The sequence below is a fragment of the Ornithodoros turicata genome, chromosome 5 (assembly GCF_037126465.1).
Source record: "Ornithodoros turicata isolate Travis chromosome 5, ASM3712646v1, whole genome shotgun sequence".
NCBI lineage: Eukaryota > Metazoa > Arthropoda > Arachnida > Ixodida > Argasidae > Ornithodoros > Ornithodoros turicata.
In genome coordinates, this window is record NC_088205.1 from 62,051,367 (window position 1) to 62,069,599 (window position 18,233).

Consider the following 18,233-nt stretch of genomic DNA (forward strand, 5'->3'; position numbering starts at 1 on the left):
TAATGAAGCGTGGTCCACCACGAGAGAGCTTGTACAAATTAGAAAGCTTCAGTGTCATTGTTTTGAGTGTTTTATAAGTGGGTAGTGAGCGTTGCCTGGGGCCCTATCCTCGTCAAAACTAATCGACCTCGACTGCTTTACGTCACAAGCTGTAGGGCGGGGCTGCCACGAAATATTCCGCCCTTAGATGCCGCCCGTTTCAATGGAAATTTATCCCTAGTTTGCCTTCGCAGCCTCTCGGCCCTAATCTCGGACCGTGACACTACGTCATTTTGACGTAACAGTGACGTAAAAGATTAGTTTCAAAGCTTAAAAGTAATCTAGCGAAAGAGGGTCAATTACTTTGACCGGCGACGGGTTTCGTGATGAGTCCGCATGTGTACATTCTTAAAAATGAACTTCACCGCATAGCACGCTCCTATCCAACCATCATCTCGAATGATATAGTTATCTGCCCTGATTTGTTGGAACCAGGAGGCGTACGCCTTTTTTGTGACAATTATGAACAGCATAAGTGTCACAAAAAAGGCGTACGCCTCCCGTTTTCAACAAATCAGGGCAGATAACTATCCGCTCCTTGCACCACGCAGGTGGAGCCAGCGTCGTATGTCCCCTACCGGCGCTGCGCAAAATGTTGGGTAGTAAAGGGTGCGTATCCTCGCTTGCTTTGACTACACGATTTGACAGCGTTGCGGCTGTTCCTGCTCTACTTGGCCTTAGAAATACTGTAGCTAAAGTTGTTGGTTGTTGTTATGACACGATTTCTGGCCCATGAACTGCCTGGACATTTTTTTTGGACAGAGTAGCGCTGTCAAAGGGTCAAGGATCTGTGAATGCACATCGTTCGGTTGAAGATTTCCCGGGGTATTGTCGTAACGTGTGCTGGCTTGGACTCATGCCAAAATCCCTGACTTTTGCGGAATTCTATTTCCGCACGCATGTAAACTCAGAAGTTGTCGATTTGCCCAATTGTTTTGTTGCGGTTGAACGGTTATGGTATTCTCATGGTTTTTGTTAGATATGTAGAGTTAAAACACGCGGAGAGGTAGGTCACGGCTGCGCTGGTCCCTGGGTTTGCATAAACTATTCACAAACGATACAGGTGACAATGAATTTCAATTAAAATGGCCGCGGATACTGAGCTGGCGTTTCCTTGGCCTGGTGGCTCTCTGGTGTCAAAGAAATTATGTCTGTGAGAGCGCATTGCACAGCTTTAATAGTATATTCTGCAGAAACGTTCGAAATGAAAATGAAATTTCGAAATTGCAGAACTACACAGCAATTTTTAGACATTCTTTCATTGAACAGTAGACATGACGGCACCTTTAGCTTAATAATTACGTAAGGTCTCTTTAGGTTCATGATTAAAAGCGTTAAAACCCCAGTGCCGGGGAGCTAAAAAGTCAGACACAGACACATGCACTGACGCCGTTTTGCGTTGTTGCCGTTTAGAAAGCCCTGTAATGAGAGGGGTGGATTTCCGCGTAATTTGCTGCACATTTAATAGTGAGTTTCAGTATAACCGTGGTATAACGTACGCTGTCGCCTTTGCGCACGTAAGGGAAAGCGTTGGTGGTTCGCACGCGCAAGACACAAGCAGCGCATTGCGCAGAACCAAGAGGCTATCCCTTACGTATACGCAAAAGCGACAGCGTATGGTATGCTAAAACTCACTATTATCTATTACGTGCCTTTCCTATCAGGATGATCGTGTAGTACCGCAATTTCACCTCTCCCTCGAATTCCACAAGGAATGTATCAAAAGAGAACACCAACCCATCAGCCAGAAACGTGCAAAAGTAAAACCCACCGCAAAAAAAAAAAAAAAGCATCAGAAGAAAAAGAAACCCGTAAAAACCAGCAACCGTAAACATGTCAAACCCACGGAAGAAAGTGGGAGTATTCGACTCCTTTTTCATTTCGGCGAGATTTGCCTGGCTAGAGTCATGCATAGCAAGCTCGTCGCGTCTTATACATGTTTCATTACAAAAAAATTACAAACGTGCAGTGTAACTTTGTCTAACCTAGAGCCACAAATAAAGGTGCGCTGTACTGAGCGATTGTAATAAGCTTCGCTTGAGTGGACACCATTTAGCGAGACAAGCCAAACCGAAGGAAAGCAGGAGACCCGCCCGAAGTTGCTACTCAAATGTTAACACGTGGCTGGTAGAGGGCGCTTCACCTTCTGGGGAAACTCTACTGCAAGGAGCGGATATCATTCAAGATAATAGTTGGCTAGGAGCGTGCTATGCGGTGAAGTTCATTTTTAAGAGTGTATTTCCATTTATTGTGTTGTATAAAGTCTGTATGTGCTCGTCACAACAAAAAATGATTCATATCTTTCTTCGTTTTCGTTTAATAATGATAGAAAGCACCGCTGCACAATGCGCTTCACCGCGTAAGACAGTTTCTCTGCGCGGATCGCCGTCTCATATGCGTGAAAGTGGCGCGCTTTTCGAAGCGTCGTACAATCAATGTTCTTGCAATATAGAGGTGTGCACTCAAAGAACTCATCGATCAAAGTTTACTGTTTGTTGAGTAAAACTATAAACGCTCATTTGCGGTACCATTCCCCCCCCCCCCCCCAACTCACGAGAAAAAGAAGCATGCTGAAATGCGACTTATCATTTCGCATATCGAGCACACGAACACACAGACAAACATAAAAAAGCTCACAAATAAAGCTCAAGATTTAAACCACGAGCCGATTTCTCATAAACGCGTTTACGGCACGCGCCACACTGCCCGTTCGATCCTTTTCACGATCTCTTGCAGTTTTATCATTCTGTCGCCTGTAATCGGCGCCATCTCACGACCACATACCGCAATTATAAATGCCAAGTACAATAACGATGTCAGACAAACATTGCCGTCTTGCACACCTGCACGTCATGAAAAATGACAAACAGCAAAAAGTAAATTACGAGCGTGCTTTTTCGCACACTTTCCACGAAATTCAGTTTTACGCTGGGAAGTTTTCCGTTTCCGACACCAAAGAACCGAAGCAACAAGGCAGGGCGGGCAGATCACAGGTGTCGCCTCCGGGTTCTCAGGAGGAAACACCGATAAGGCGGGTCGCATTCTAAGACAACACGTTGTGCCATTGGTTGATAAAAGGTGTCAACCACTTTTAATATTCATGCCTTCTTCGATTGTGCACCAATGACAGAAGAGATTTAAAGTGATCGACGTCTTTTACTTTGACGAGGGTAGGGTCCCCGCTTTGACAAATTGCCTCATTTATCTGCCGCATGGGGCTCCAAGTGTCGTGTTTGTCAGCTTCTGTGTGCTACACTCAGCGTTTGCAATATTCTACCTGGCAGAAGCGGTAATGTCTTACGTAGCCACGGTTGGTAAATCCATGGTAAAGGGATATTAGATTTTCATTAAATGGATGATGAAATACTTTGTCCACAGCATGAAAGCATGTACGACAATAAACACAGTAGTTTCAATGTTTCTATCTTTTTATCAATTTAAAAGAATACGTTAGGAATTTCAGGAACATACGACATATTTAACATATACAGAGACAAGGAAATTCCAATATCCGGTGACCATGAAGACGATGAATGATCGACTCGGCTGAGCGAGAGATACGAGTGGGGTTAAACAAAATGCAAGTCGCGGGATCCAGCTACCGCAGTAGAGACAGGTCAGTCAATACAAAACAAACTTCACATTAACAACGTTCACGATGCATTACGTTAATAATCAGGTACACTAATGTTAGAACGACAGAGAGAACGGATTAAAATTAACAAACGCCACCGAGGACAATGTAGCGCTTCTGGTATGACTCCAGAGCAGTCATCTATAATACACTGTCCTCAAACAGCCATAGGACTCGCAAAACGTAGGAGGCGTACTTAGACGTGTTCTGAAAGCTTAGTGAACGACCACGTGAAGAATACGGTTAAGAATAGCAACCTGCAAACATGAGTTTTGCTCCTTATCTTTTTCATATAGTGTTTCTTTGGTCGAGCCACTTCAACTTCTCCGCTGACGACAGACTATCACCGGTTCTTTCGACATGGCGCGCGTTCCTGGAATCGTTTCGCCAGGTTTCAGCATAAGTGCGTAACATAGAACATACGCACAGATACGCACAGGAAAACAACGGAACCCTCCAAAAGCCAGACTGCTCCTCCGTTACCTCGCTGCAACCGACCTACTGGTCGCCCTGTGAACTGGACTGTGCTAGAAGGACGTATTCTCTCTCTGCTCTCTGATTTTCCTTCGTTTTTCACTGACCGAAGGCAAGCTCCTCTCCCAAACTACAGGAGAGAACCCATGACAGGAGGCGGACGGGGTCGCAGGACCCCAGGGGTCCGCGACGCCGAGGAAGCACCTGACCCTGGGCGATCAGACCAGACTAGCGCTGGCGACAGGAGCCGCTCCCCGGTAGGGAGACGCTCCAATGGGGAACTTACGCCAGCATCAGGGACATCACAAACGGAACTCCTGAACGCCTTCGATGATGAGGAGGTGACGCCCCCACTGGCAGACGGAGACGTGCCCACGTCCATGGATGTTCCGCACGACCCTCCTTCCCCCCCTAGCTCACCATTCCAAATAGTCACATACAAGAAAAGCCGCCCAAGTGGAATCCCAGTTGTCTTCAAATGTGTGGGGGAGATGGATTCTTTCTGGAATGCCAACCCCAACTCAATAGCCCATGATGTACTCACCACGACGCAAGAGAAGGTTCTCCACCACCGAATCAACAAACATGGCACCCTCATAGTTCACGTCTTGTCGGAGCACTCAGCGCAAGGCCTTCTGAGCCTTAGGTCCGTCGCAGGGATCTCAGTCAAAGCCTCTATCCCACAGTCCTACCTGCGCACTACCGGAAGAATCACTGGCGTCCCTCGACGTTACAGCGAGGAACAGCTACTCGAATACTTCTGTTCCAGCGGTGTCACTGAGGTAAAACGGGAACTTGCCTACTCTCGAGAGAATGACGGGTCCGCACACACCATCGTCAAGAGTAGCGTACTCCTGACCTTCAAACCTGGCCAGGCGCTACCAGCGGAGATTCCCCTCGGCTTCACGTACTTCCCCGTGTCGGAATACGTAGACCCGCCAACGCAGTGTTTCAACTGCCAGAAGTTTGGCCACTATGCTCGTGACTGCCGCAGCTCGAAAAGATGCAAAGTGTGTTCTGGCCCACATGATCATAAGCAATGTACCTCACGATGTGAGCCCACATGCGCAAATTGTGGCGGCCACCACGCTGCAACGTACCGTGCCTGTACGGTTGCAAGGGCAGCAACAGCTGCACACCGACGGCGCATGCTCAGTGGAAAATCGCATGCCCCTCCACCCCGTCGCTCCACTAATCTCCACACTGCTCACTTTCCGCGCCTATCTGGCTGTTCCGCGACACCCGCACACGCTGATCACGGCCCTTCCAAGTCTTTTGCTTCTGCCGTCAAGCAAGTGCCACATATCGCGCGCATCGCGGCCCAGGCCAGTGGGCAGCGGACACCAGACCCTAAAATTCCGAAGCCCCGTCTGTTGGAGGGACAAAGCAATACATCTCACACTGTAGTCGCAATGCTCTTCGCCGCCTTACGCGCCATCGTCCAGCAGCTCCCAACGGCGGCAGACTTACCTGCAGTTCAAGCTATACTTGCACTGGAACCTCTCCTCCGTACTGGCTCTTTCCTTACGCCCGATAATGAATAATGGTCGGCCTCGCGCCTCAATGGTTCATTATCAATCAACCACGATCTTCCAGTGGAATTCACGCAGCCTGCAATCGAAGTTGTTTGACTTCCGTCAGTTTGTGTGGCGCCACAAATTCCCTGTGTTATGCATCTCAGAAAGCGGCATTAAGGATGACTTTCGTCTCTCGAATTACGTGACCTTTGTTTCGGAGCCCCGTGGACAGACCAGCCGTGCTGCGCTCTTTGTCCGTGCCGACCTCCCGGCGATCCAGCGCGACCTGCGAACAGTTGGGATCGGCGACTACGTCTGCTGCTCTGTTCGTGTGGGCTCACTTGACGTCACTATAGTCTCACTATATATCCCACCATCGGTCAGATACAACGTGGATGAGCTGGGCTCCATTATAGCTGGCCTCCCCTCGCCTTTCGTGCTCTGCGGGGACTTTAATGCCCACAATGAAGTCTGGGGCAGCATGCGTACTGACACCAGAGGCCAGCAACTAGCAGACCTCTTCGCGGACAAGAATCTCTGCGTTTTAAACGATGGCTCTCCAACTTTCGTCTACCCGACTTACCGCTCTTCTTGTCTTGACCTCACCGTCGCGTCAGCGTCCATCGCTCATCGGCTCCTCTGGAGTGTTGATGCGGACACCCTTGGCAGCGACCACCTACCTGTCCTGGTCGGCATCCCGCATGGCCGCCGATCTTCCAGCTCGCACTCCGTCAAGCGGACCGACTGGCCACGATTTGCGCGAGTGCTCGAATCTTCCCTTGCATATGACGGGCTAAGCAATGCGCAAGACTTCTGTCGCGCTGTGGCCACCGCAACCCAGGAAGCAACCACAGTGCACCGCGTCCCGCTTCAGTTTTCCGCTACAGACGCGGAATACGAGCGGCTCCGTGCACTCCGGCGACGCGCAGAACGGCGAGCACGGCGCACCCTCCTACTCCATGACCGGCAGGCTGCGAGACGGATTCAGAAGGCTGTTCAGCGACGCCTCCAGAAACTCACACGGGACCGTTGGCGTAACTTTGCATCGTCCCTATCGCCCCGCACACCTCTGTCTCGTATTTGGGGTGTGCTTAAAGGCCTTTCGACACCTGTAGCGCAACGCCACCCGTTCCGCTCCTTGTCTCTGGCCACATCACGCACCGAAATTGACGTTGCAGAGGACTTTTGTGCCCGCCTCACCGCCCTGCCTGCTTCAACTCAAACTGCTACTACTCCGATGCCATCTACCAGCAACACAGTCCTGGACTTACCTTTTACACTAGAGGAGTTAGACTCTGCCCTATGTGCCTCGCCCCAACATACCTCCCCAGGTGCAGACCAGATCTCATACAAGGCGCTCCAGCACCTTCCGCATATGGGGAAGCAGCACCTCTTACGATTCTTCAATGACAGTTGGCAGCAGGGACGAATACCCGAGGAATGGAAATTGGCGATGGTTGTCCCCTTGCTCAAACCCGGCCAGTCGCCCCATCACCTCGACTCCTTCCGCCCGATAGCCCTTACAAGCTGCGTGGGTAAAACTCTGGAACGAATGATTTTCACCCGTCTCATCTGGCACCTTGAGAGTGCCCGTTTCTTCCCGGAAACAATGATGGGCTTTCGCTCAGGCCGTTCGTCACTCGATAGTGTCATTGCTCTGGTCAGTGAGACGCAGCAGGCTCGCGCAGACGGCTTCCTGACCGCTGCTGTTTTCCTGGATATCAAGAAAGCCTATGACAGTGTCCAACACAATGCAATCCTTACGGCTCTCCAGGACGCTAACGTAGGGGTATGCCCCCTATCATGGATCCGGGACTTCCTCACAGGCCGCTGCCTCTTTGTCCGCACTGCTGACGGAGATACCACCTTGTATCCCGTTCACCGAGGCGTCCCGCAGGGAAGCGTACTCAGCCCCCTCCTGTTCAACATCATTATGGCCTCCCTCCCTGCACAGCTGCCCAGCCACACCCACATCACAATCTATGCAGATGACATTTGTATTTGGACCTCTGCTCTTCGTCATGATGTGATTCAACGCCGTCTACAACGCTCCTGGAACACAATCTCCAACTATCTTGCCGACCGCGGCCTAGCCATCTCACCCGCCAAAACTGTCGCCATGGCCTTTTCGCGGAGATCGTTCCACAAATACCCACTCTTCATCGACGGTTCGCCCTTAACCTTTGTGAAAACCTGCCGTTATCTGGGCTTCACAATCGACCAAGGCCTCACATGGTCATCTCACGTGAAGGCGCTTGCCACGAAAGCCTCCAGCCAGGTCAATGTCCTCAAACGTATCGCATGTGCGTCCTGGGGCCCGTGTTGCCAGGACCTCCACCGAGTTCATACGGCTCTTGTTTTGGGCACACTGCGATACAGCCTCCCGATCCTTCATGACCTCAGCTGCACACGAGAGCAGGAGCTCCTGAACCTCCAAGCCCGCAGTCTCCGTGTTTGCCTTGGTGTCCCTCGAACAACGGAGACATATTCCGTACTCGCCGAAGCTCATGAGCACCCTATACCCATTCTGCGGGACTCAGCCACCCTTTGCGTCTACGCCCGCTGCCTGACGCAACCCTCTCATCCTCTTCGCCGCATTGCTGTGAGCTGCCCTGCATCCGCTTTTGCCAAAGCAGTTGCCCGCTTACGAGACTGTCTCCCGTCCTCGACACCTGCCACTACCTTTGCGCCAGCAATGTGGACCTTAAAACGGCCTCCCATTCACGCCACTATACCAGACTTTCCCCGAAAACAGGCAATCAGCCCTGTGGTAGCCCAACAACTCGCTTTGGCCCATCTCACCTCTACCCATCCCCATTGCCGACAAATCTTCACCGATGCTTCCGTAATGTCTGACGCAGCGGGCGTGGCCTTTTACGTTGCCGATACAGACCATGAACAAGTCTACAAACTGCCCTACCCCATGTCGTCCACCGAGGCTGAACTGTTCGCCATTCTTACTGCCCTAGAATATATAACTGACTTGCCACCTGGGAAATGGGTCGTCCTCACAGACAGCAAGGCGTCTCTCCTCCGCTTGATGTCGGCCCGCTCCAACCTCATACAGGGTATACCCAGCTTGATCATTCAGAGGTATAACGGACTCCGTGCCAATGGTCATGCTTTGTCCCTTCAGTGGGTGCCCGGTCATGTGGGCCTGACCGGTAACACACGCGCAGACGCGGCTGCTAGACGAGCCGCCGCAGCTGTTACCCCTGCCACTGCACGTCCACCACTTACACTTTCGGCTTGCCATTTAGCTATTCGCCGCCGGTGTGCAACCCGTGCCCAAGCATTTAGATCACAAGCCGTCGCCTACAACAGTCACGTGCAGTCCATCGACCCCTCGGTTAGCTTTTTCATTGCGTGTCGCTGCAGTCGTCAGGACGAATCATTGCTGCACCGCCTCCGTCTCAACGTTGCCCGCACCCCATTGCTCCTGTACAAAATGGGCCAATCCAGCTCCCCCTTGTGTTCCAGCTGTGGCGAGGTGGGCGACATTGCTCATTGTCTTCTGCACTGCCAGCAGCACATCCCGCAACGGCAAGCCCTCCATCGCCGTCTAATACAGCTGGGCTACAACACACTGTCCATGGCCACCCTCCTCGGTCCCGTCCCTCGGCCTACTCAGTGGGCCATCACCACAGCCCTGCTCCGCTTCTTAAATGACTCTGGCCTTGCGTCTGCCCTCTGACTGGACGTTCTTCGAACTTTCCTTCGTGCCTGTGCTGCACTGCACTGCGTGCCAGTTTTTCTGTCATCTTTTCCTTTCTTTTATTTCTTTTGTTTCACAGTTCCTTTTTCTTTTCTCTCTCGGAATAGCAAGCTGGCAATAGCCTGGCTGACATTTCCGTTTTCCTTTTCACTATTAAACATATCCCCCCCCCCCCGCCTGGGTACATTCTCTCTGTGTTTTTTTTTTCTTTTTTTGGGGGGGAATAGCAAGCCGACACCCTGTCTGGCTGACCTTTCCCTCGTTCCTCTTCTTTCTTATCATTAAACATATCCCCCCCCCCTCCAAAAGCGTTGAACTGTCGTTTCTGACCATCTGCTTGACGACAGCCCATGAAAGTTGGTAGTACTTTGGTTGGAAATGACCATGACTCCAGTGTGCATTGGTACCCTTCAAACCTCGCGCACCACAAGTCGCTTTGTGTAAATTGTGTAAATATTGGACATCCTCAGAGTCACAACCACGGTATATCGTCTGAAGAAGATAAGTAATACATTCTTCTATTACCTGATAGGATTTCACGCTTCTAGTTAACGTTGTGCGAGAACTACAAAAAAAAAAAAAAAAAAAAGTAAAAGAAATAGAAAAAGGAAAAAAGAAAAAGGAAAAAGTGAAAGTTACAGTATGCCGTTGCTATAACGAAGCCGCGTTTTTCGAATTATTCACTTTATTCAAACTCCGACGCTGACCCGCCCGAAATGTCTGCGTTTCGAACCCGACTTCTGTCAGCGGTCTCCGCTTAGTGTGAAGGGCGGCGTTTTGGAAGTCCGGGCGGGAAATCCAGCTTACGTCTTTTTTCTCCCTCTCCCTCTTTTTCTAGATGTGAATTAAAAGGCTGCTAAGGTGCTCACCAACAAGGTTTATTTGCTTCCTTGAATACATTTCCCATGCTCCACGATGTTTTCTTGGTTACTGCAACTTCTTTTGCGGAGCTCACGCTTTTATCGAATTTTTTCCTGGTCCCGTCGACTTCGTTATAACGAGAGATTACTGGACATGTAAAAAATTGCTTAAACTGACGGATGCCATCCGGGACTTCTCACTGAAAGATGCCACTGGTCACTGAGCTTGGTCCTACTGACAAAGCGCGATGAACGTACGAAATCGGTCTTTGTCCATCATATCATTTAGGGTTTGTGGTTTTCGGCATTTATTTTCAACCCAATTCGGGGGGTGTTTATCGGCATTTATATGGGGGACTATAAATCGGATTTTTTCGGCATCTATATTCCGCCCAAAAAATAAATGCCCGAATACAGGCATCTATTTATTTCGCATGAAGGAAAGCCTATTTTGCGCGCGAAGGTAACAACGAACCGTAAAGAAGTCAATCGATTCATGGTTTCATTAACAATGTCTTTTATTGCCCGTGCCAAACCAGCAAACAAGGAGACTACCTCTTGTTGTAATAGATGCAAGCGTACATCATCATGCTCGCATCTGTCATAGCGGCTCGCTCCTTGCGATTAATAACACGCAGTTTAGAGAACGCGCGCTCAACATTAGCGCTAGAAACAGGAATAGCCAGTATGCTTAAGGCGCACTGCGATAACAAAGGCCATGTGCTGGAACGGGCCGTCCAAAACTGAATAGGAGATATATCCACCTGAGGGGCAGGGCATACAGGATATTCGAAAAACTCGCGTTTTATATCATCCATACGAGATTCATCTCGTAGAACAAATAAGAATAAGTCCTCATACAGTGAAGTGCCTCGAAGTGCCCGGAAGTGCCTCACGAACGGAAACAAGGGTCACTCCAAGTCGTAACTGGAAGGGAGTAGATAGAGGAATACAAAGAACACAAAAATGAACTAGAAGGCTAGGGCAGGGGATGAGCGATCGGCTTTTGAAACCGTTTGGGAGCTCCGTACACTCGTGATCTCTTTTTAACCGGACAACAACAGACCACAAAGGTTCTGAATAGTAAATTCACTAAAGATAGGTGAGTCACTAAGTACGTGTGCTGCCAAAAGGCGGTCACGGACCGCACAACAGAGCTGAGGTCAGGGCACAGCCCGAAGATAATACCACGCTCAGAAATAGTCGACAACGGGAGATTCCAAGGGGATTTCTCTTTGCGGTTCCAGGAATGGCAGCTGTCAAGATACGAGAAATTCGGATTTTTTCGGAATATTCCGAATCTGAAAAAAATCATTCGGGGGGTGTTTCCGGCATTTTTCGGAAAATGCCGAAAACCACGAACCCTATTCATATGCCAATCACACACTACAAATATACATTCCAACAGCCAGAGCCGTAGCGAGGCAAGTTTGCGCCCAGGGCAGACTAAACCTGAAGCGCCCCCCACCCTCCGACTGCCGTCAGAAGCCCTGTAAACAAAGAAATGAAAACGCTTATTTGCACTGCCGAGATCGTAAATTCAAATTTTCTTCGTTCCCGATTTATCTTGTCCAACCAACCTGTCAGGGCCTGCTGTTCGGCACCCCCTCTGACGAGGGCGCCCGGGGCGGCTGCCCCTCTCGCCTCCCTGTCGTTATGGCTCTGCCAACGCCTAAGCAACGCACCAATCCACGGCACGAACGTAGTCTATGTTCATCGTGAATTGGGAGCAGAGCTCTCTCTCTCTTTCTTTTTTTTTTCACAGGCTCTTTTAACGAGCCCATTTTAGTTATCCTGACTCCTCACCGTATGAAAACTGATAGGTGTCCTAAGCTGGCATTTTCCACCACGTTTTTGTGCACAGATCGAAGAGCAACTGAAGATCAATAATGAAAGGCAGAGGAGGAACTAAGAGGCAGAGAGTAAAAAACTCTCTCGCATTGCAGGTATTTGCTTGAGTCCTCTTTCAAGGAAGAGGATAAAAGCCGCAATCATAACTCAACCGTGTTTGGACTTTTTTCTTCATCGACTCCGGTTGCAGTCAGCTACAGACTCGAGCCCCTTTTGTTAGGCAAGCCGAGCCGAGTATTCTTTCTGTTGAAGGTTCATTTGCCCCTTTAGGGTAGATGCACTGTATGGATTATTTCTTCTTATTAGGAACAGTGGGAGACACGGCGCCGCTCCTTGTACTGAGATAAATGATGCGAATTTGCAGGCTAGTTTTAGCATATTCGAGTATCTTGATGGGAGGATGGCACAGGGCTTGGCATCCCGTGCCCTCAATACCGTACTGTCAGGTTATGTTTCTTTGAAATACTGTTTTCAAGGCACGTTTTTGTTGTTTGCTATGTGTAGCGAGGGCGACAGAAATTGGAGAATGAAGGGAAATGTGACGCGTGGTTGGAACTTGGAAGAATGTAAATTCAATTAAATTCCAAGCACTGCACATAGGATGCTGGGAGGCGACTCCATTTAGTATGTAGCCGACGTTAGTCGTGTAATAGACAGTGAATATGACGTCAGTTCAAAGAGAATTGAAACAGCATTGAAATAGTGTACAGATATATCAATTACTTTTCGTTGTGCATGCAGTGCATGTATGCATGCATTTTCCGCACTTGACTTCCGCATCAACTCTCACTAGCTCTCGTTGGAAAGAGTTGGCTACAATGCAGATGAGTTCACCAAATACATCTCTAGTATAACTGCCTGTTGGTTCGTTCAGAACAGAGCTGTCGGTACTGCTCCGTTATCGCATGGTGGAAGACAGTGCTGCGAGTTTATTGGACCAGCGGTGTAGTCGAGCGGCTGCTGCGTACATCTAATGGTGGCGGTTCACAGCTGACGCTGAAGACTGGGAGATGGAATCCAAACACTGGCTGCTCTGCTGGAGGTTCCCCTGCGTTGTCCAGGATATATCTCAGTAAATCTCAACGCAAGAGTTAAAAACTTTCTGCAGATTTCGAATAGTAGTTATGGCATTAAAATGGCAAAATGTCATTAAAAAAAAAAGCTGCTCTGTTCACGTAAGCGAAAAACAAGAAGCCAACAAGTCGGGGTTCTGTGACTACACGTGATGTTTGCGTTTATAATGCCACTCGCCATACCAGCATACCAGCACTGCACAGCTGTGTCGGTCCTACTGGGCCTTCATCATTCCTATGCATGGTAGGCAACGTTTGAGTGAGAAAGTGAAAATATTGAAAAAGACGAAAAAAAAAAGAAGCGAAAATGCACGGTGCCATCAAGCGCACCCGTATTCTCATGAAAACGGAAAACCACATCGTTTTTCTGGAGTACGAGGTGACGTGGAAGAAGAGGAATGGAACGAAACGGACGGAAAGCACTCAAGGAAGTACTTTTCTTATTCCGTGTTAGCGTCACGAAGCAACTGTGGCTATAAGAGGCGTACAGACGTAGACAAATATAGAGAGAAAAGGACAGTAGGAGGGAGTGGGAAGGAAGGGAGTTGTAGGCGTCCTGGGCCGACTTCAGGGGGAGCCGTGCCGACATTCGTCTTGAAAGTGTACCGGAAAACCCAGCAGGAATACCTCAGAGAGCACAACCGGCGGTAGGTTTCGAATCAGCACCACCTCTCAGTCTTCAGCACGTACCTCCTTGGCTATCACCAACGACCGGACGCTTTTACCAACTCGGCTATGCCGCTGGTCAAGGAAATTCTGCCCTTCTCACGTTTACACCAGTATTTCCATACATTCGCCTACCTCATTCACACACTTATTCCGTAGCACTGCAGATCATAAAAAATAATAAGGACACACACCAGAGCTTCTGCAAAATTTTCAGGGACACCGACATCGACTCGAAGCACTATATACGTCGCTCTGAGGGAAATTGGATGTGGAAACGTTTCCTTGAGCTTCGCCCGAAGCTCTTCCGACATCGAGGTTGGAGAGCACGTACACTAGACCTCGGCCGTGTTCCCCCGCGACCCTGTTGCGCAGTTTAGTACGCACTTTTCCAAATTGAGACCAATTTCATCGCGTCACTCAGATGCCTCGTGAGACCAGGAGCAACACTTTACAGTATTGCCTGTTGCCGGTATTATACCTTTTAGCTGGAGTCCGTGATTCGCACATGGTGCAACATTTCCACAACGTACGTTGTTCCGCAGACGACTAACTTTGCTAAAGTTTACAATATTCACGGAGAAAGTGCACGAAAACATGTAAGTGCCATTCGAAAATGACGACGGCGATCTCTCGCTGCTTTACAGTGAAGTGCTAGAGAGTTTTAGTGCATCGTACACTATCGCCTTTACGTACGTAAGGGATAGCGTGGCGGTTCTGCGCAGTGCACAAGGCTCTGCTTGCGCGTGCGCAGAACCATCAACGCTATCCTTTACGTAGGCAGAGGCGATAGCGTACGATATACTAAAACTCTCTACTGTCGTGGCCACCAATCTCCCGTTTCCGTGACCTCGCTCTGATAAGCGCTCGACCACCGGGGAACAGTAAAAATAGCCATGGGCCGAGTTGAGCCATGGGCCGAGTTGGGCCATGGGCCATGGGTTGAGTATCACTATGGGGGCGCGCGCGGTCGGTTGCAGGTATATGGTAATGTTTATTGACAACACCTGTAAGAACAATTCGGCCCAAGCGCAATGGAAGCAGCCCCAGGAAATCATACACTCAAGTCTCAGATAAGCAGTCTTCTTTCACTGTGCTTCAGTCGTTTTTTTCCCCACGTGTTCACAACAAATGATACTATGCCAGAACCCGGCCATCCCCAAAATAACAATCGACCGGTCTAATGCTGTTTTCGCTGTACCCCGGTAGTCGAGCGCTCATCGGAGCAAGGCCATGGAAACGGGAGACGGGTTAACAGTGGCCACGACAGTACGTCATTGGTTTCTTAAAACGAAACCCACAGTGCAGAACGAGATGGAACAGTAAAAGGTATCCCGTCGGAAACCTTGTATGTGTTCAGGACCAACAAAAGAATAGAAAAAAAAAAAAACGTTTTACAAAGTTTTACGAATTTTTATCATTATTGAACGGCGCCCCCCACCAGTGTCGAAAGCTACTAGAACCAGCACAAGACTTGTATGAGGCTATGTCCGTGTGGGTCTACTTCGCACACCCCTAGTCTCGAGGTTTTTATATTATGAGTTGTAACCTAGTTTAGATATGCTGATTTATCACAGGTGATCATGTGGAGCGTCATGATTATTATTCAGTTGGACATCACGACCTCTGCAGTGGAAGAGGACATCATGACGCGACACTTGGATCTCGAAGCCTTCAGATATATCGAGCCTGAGGAGTCTGACTCCAACCACATAGTCTGGGTTTGCAGTTCACTCAGGAGCTTCCCGACAAAGACAAGCTGCAGTTCCTTGATCTTTCACTCCGATTGTCTCAAAGTGGTACCTGCTGGTCTTACCAGCAAAGAAGCAAAAAGCCGTTACCCCCATTCTCCGGCTATCATTCGAAGACTCTTAAAGATGCCGCCATTAAATCGGCTCTTAAAGCTGCTCTCAATAAGTCATGTGGTCATCTCTGCCACAGTAGCATCAAGTTTCAGATCGAGCGATTGTATTCGGCTGGGTACTCGCCATCAAAAGTTCAAACGTTGCCAAAAAGCGTTCTTGTTTCAGTGGGTAGGGTCTTGCCCTCTCCTGAAGAGAAGAAGCGGGCAGTGAGCATTTCCTATGCTCCCACGGGTTTCCTCACAGGGTTAAAAAGCAGCGGCCTCCTTTCCTGTCGAAATAGTTTTTTCGTTGTGCATTTAAACTGGCTGGAATGACCTCTGCGGTAAATAGACCAAGAACCAATCAAGGATGCCAAGTTAACCATCGGAACAGGCTTGTTCCATGCAAAAGGGGTGTCATATACTCCCGCCTGTTATCCTGAAGGGAACAATATATGTATTCTCCTAGCGTCACAATGTGTAAATGTTCGGCTCCTCCAACACAGGGCTAAAATTCCAGCTCACGGACAGATGATATGCCTCTAAAGGAGCACTGAAGTGACATCCAAATATTTTTGTTTTCCGCTGTGGCGTGTTCTGCAACGAATAAAATGAGCTCCTGCGAAAGAACCATGAGCGCAGGTGACTTACGGAGCACGCGCAAGGCTCCGTTCCGCACACCTTTAAAAAATCCTCTCCTCGTGCAAAGAGCGTATCGCTGAACGAGAGGACGTCGTGACGTATCATGGGCTACTGCACGTGACCAATGACGTACAGCGTCACAGCTAAAGCATGTATAAGCGACGTGTGAGCTGAAAAAAAAAAAAACAAAGAAAAGAGGCGCAGAAACCGTTTCTACGTGAGGCGAGATCGTGCGCCCGCGGCTGCTTCCTCAGACCGCGTTCGGAAATTCGATGGCGCAGTGACAGGTGACAGTACACCGCAGAGCGAGAATATTTTACATGCTGACTCCTGGTGGACAGCTTCACAGATGAGGCAGGGTTTCGAGCCATGTTAAATGTCACTTCATTGCCTCTAGAAGACCACGTACGCTCATGCCCTATACATGGACTCCTCTCTGCCACAATGTCTTTGTTCTACACAGACACCCTTCTAAGCTTGGACACGAGATTGTAGACGCGGCCTTCATACATCGTTCCTCCAACAACGTGAGCCTCTCAACCTGTCACCACTAGAGGTCGCCTTTGTTGCCCTTTACTTTCCTGATTAGAGTTGGTCGTCCAAATAAATCAGTTGCTAGTTGAACGCTTCCTTGTGTGTCGTCATTGTCCCTGTGCGTTCTCAACTATGTTCTGGAAATATGACACATTTCCATAGCGGTGATCAATCCTTAGCTTCAGGAGAAGTATGGGAGAGCTTGCGTGAAGAGCATGTCATGTCGCAATTTCTCCGTTAAGCCCACCTAAAGCTTAGGATTTACTAACAGATTAGGATTTCGTGGAGTCTTAAAGCTTAGGATTTCACGCACTTTGTAGGAGTACGCCCTTCTTAACTTTGTGCGTTCGCTTCTGCTGCCAATAACAAGTTTTTATTCCTTTTCCATCGAACAAACATTTTTTTAAAGGAAAATAAACTGATTAAAAGTAGGCAGGGCAGCCAGAATTCATTGATCTAAAAGCAAAAACCAGGGCACGGAATGGAATCCACGCCACTGCTGGATAGTACGCGTTAATGATGTTCCGGGCGGCACAAAGTGACGGGTGGATAGGCAGGTCGAGCTGCTCCAGCATGCGACGATGCACAGCTTGGGTCTGGAAGGCTTTTAGGACGGGAAAGAGACGGAGAAAAGAGAGATGCTCTCGCAGACATGTAAAACATGGATGACAATGGCCAAAATGGAAATATCCGTGAAGCAAATATCGATACATAACACTTGATGTGATGTGGAGCGTCTGTCGCTAAAAAGAGAAAGCGAAAGAGAGATGGAGATAAAAAGAAAGGGGACAGAAAGACAACGAGAATGAACAAATGGGGTAATACAAGGAGGGAGACCTATTGCAAAGTAAGTAGGTTCTGGCATATGTCATTGTGTCGCATTTCAAGCTGCGTGGTTTCGTGGCAACCGACGTCAGCAGAAGAAATATTCACGCAGAATTTCCGCTCCGATTTGTCTTGATTTGCTTTTGCCCTAATATTCCTCCTGCTCAGCAGATCCCGTCGAAGGGTTAACGGCATCATATTTTTTTTTTTTTTTTCAGTTCGTTGCTCCTAAAAAGGCACCCTTTTCTTTTCCTCGCTCTGACTCGCCATAGAGTAGATTGGGCAGAGAGCTAAAAAAAATGTTTTGTTGTTTTGTTGTCATCTTCAGACAGTTTCACCTCGTTACAAAATACCCGTGTGCCACGTACAGGGACACGTATCTCACTGGAAATGTAGTCCCAACTGTGCATTACCAAAATACACAAACGAAGAATTCTTACCAGCCGTTTAACAGACCGGTCACCTAAGTTCCTGCCGTCTAATTGGGGTTTAGGCAGAAAATAGTGAATACCTCATGTATTTCGTGCTTAGTTTCTGTTCCCAATTTCGCTTACGACTGC